This window comes from Olea europaea, unplaced genomic scaffold (assembly GCF_002742605.1).
Source record: "Olea europaea var. sylvestris unplaced genomic scaffold, O_europaea_v1 scaffold291, whole genome shotgun sequence".
Classification (NCBI taxonomy): domain Eukaryota; kingdom Viridiplantae; phylum Streptophyta; class Magnoliopsida; order Lamiales; family Oleaceae; genus Olea; species Olea europaea.
The window spans coordinates 101,280-103,858 of NW_019247671.1; the positions used below are offsets into that span (position 1 = coordinate 101,280).

The following is a 2,579-nucleotide window of genomic DNA, read 5'->3' on the forward strand; positions in this document are numbered from 1 at the left end:
ATGCGGTATGCTTTGGTTGGGCATCGTATACGTAAAGTACATGAGTTACGATCGACGTATTTGGGTACGTTGGATCCTTGCTTGGGCAGTGACAATGTCCTCCTCACTCTTGTTAATTGGGTGCTTGAATCTCACGTTCGGTCATCTCCATCTCAAATCCCTGTGCTATATACCCATTACGACGGCATTTCCTTACCTAAAATGACCCTATTTCGCCCGAAGTCACAAGTAACATCCACGGTCGAAGGTGAACCGAAAAGCATACGTCGTGTTCTACCCCGTTCGTAGCACAAGGTGTAGGACTCGAGCCATGACGACGTGCTCAAATTCTCAGATGTAGAATACTGAGTAGGCATGAGGATACGGATCCTTCGATTACCCCAAACAAGCATTCTAAGCTATGTGCAAACAACGTTCTTCCTCATCCTGGACCTTCGTCTGAGTGATGTCAACATGGAAGAGGAATGCTACCTGGTTGATCCTGCTTATAGTCATATGCCTGCCTCAAAGATTAAGCCATGCATGTGTAAGTATGAATTAGTTTAGACTGTGAAACTATGAATAGCTCGTTAAATCAGCTATCTTTTGTTTGATGGTACTTGTTACTTGGATAACTATAGTAATTCTAGAGCTAATAGGTACAACAAACCCCAACTTCTACAAGGGACACATTTATTAGATAAAAGGTCGATGCGGGCTCCGCCCGTTGCTGTGATGATTCATGATAACTCGACGAATCGTACGGCCCTCATGTCAATGAAGCATCATTTAAATTTCTGCCCTATCAACTTTCAATGGTAGGTAATGGCCTACTATGGTGGTGATGGGTGACTGAGAATTGGGGTTCGATTTTGGGGAGGGAGTCTGAGAAACCACTACCACATCCAAGGAAGGCAGCAAGCATGCAAATTACCCTATCCTAACATGGAGAGATAGTGACAATAAATAACAATATTGGGCTTTAAGAGTCTGGCAATTAGAATGAGTACAATCTAAATCCCTTAACGAGATCCACTAGAGGGCAACTCTGGTGCTATCAATGGCGATAATTCCAGCTCTAATAGCATATATTTAAGTTGTTGCAGTTAAAAAGCTTATAGTTGGACCTTGGGCTGGGTCGACCGATCCACCTATGGTGTTCACCAGTCATCTCGTCCCTTTTACTGACGATGTGCTCCTAGCCTTAACTGGTCAGATCATGCCTCCAATGTTGTTACTTTGAAGAAATTAGAGTGCTCAAAGCAAGCCTACTATCATGGACCATAAGGTCATGACTTGAGGCTTGGCATGATAAGGGAATATCAGGGCACAATGTGGGAAAATGAGATAGGCTTATGGCAAATAAGGTCTAAGCTTCGACGGTATATGGCAATGAAGGCATCGCAAAATTTAGTGGGAGAGTGACTTACATCCCCTGATGCGAACCCTATAGCAACGTTGACTACGAAACCCACAACGAGATTGACAAACCTAAGAAAGCCAAATGAATCCAAAGTTTAGGATTAACCCAAAAGAAAGTCGAGCCAAAAAACCTAACAAGAACGACGCTTGAAAGAACCCTTGATCACACAATCCAAGAATTAAATCCGATTGTTTGACCGCCACAAGTTAACACTTGATAAGTTCGAAGTTGTTTAATGAAGAACGATGAAGAGAAGACAATACGCCTCACTTTAATTCAATATCAATAATGTCAAAAGGTTTTTAACAATTGAATGGAAACTCCTATTTATACTAAACCTAAAAACTAGGTAAAAATCGTGCAAAAGTAGAGCATAATCTCCAAAATATGGAAAAGAATCAAAATCTAACAAAATATGGAAATTTGTCAAAATTGGAAAATTCGCCAAATTTTTTCCTTGTGCGGCCGCATGGTGTATTTCCATGCGGTCGCATGGTTCAAAAAAAATCCCAATTTAAGTTTCGATATGCCACTGTGTGACTGCATGGTGTTTTTGTTGTGCGGTCGCACAGGCTTATTTTCAGCCTCCGGTTTCGTCGCTTGATAACAAGTTAATCCATGTTGATTCGGCCTTCGACCCGAACATGAAAGTTGCTCCATTTTGAGTCCCGAACATGGTTCCATCAATGGTTTCTTGAACGAGCAATCACATCACTTGTTTCACTTGCTTTGCCCTTGATCGCGTCATTGGTCCGCCATCGGCTATCAACCGGTCTCGTCTCGCACTTGCCTTCGTCGGGCTCGACTCCTGGATCATATCATCCCCTCCCTCTTCAAAATGATTCGTCCTCGAATCTGAAGCTGCATCAAACAGAGAGAGATCAAATACATCAAAAGTAGCCGAAACATTGTACTCACCTAGAAGGTCCAACTTGTAAGCATTGTCATTTATCTTTTCAATCACTTGAAATAGACCATCGCCCCTCGGTTGTAACTTGGACTTCCTTTGCTCCGGAAACCGCTCTTTCCTAAGGTGCACCCAAACCTAATCTCCTGGCTCGAATTTCACACGCTTCCTACCTTTGTTCGCCTGCGACGCAACCAACTTACTTTTGTTTTCAATTTGTGCTTTTACCTTTTCATGGAGTGACTTAACCAATTCCGCCTTCTTTTTGCC

The 2,579-nt window shown here is 42.6% G+C and overlaps 1 pseudogene; it reads left to right on the forward strand.

Moving 5' to 3' along the window:
• Nucleotides 1-2,579, forward strand: part of LOC111384407 — a 16,458-nt pseudogene continuing 13,879 nt past the window's right edge.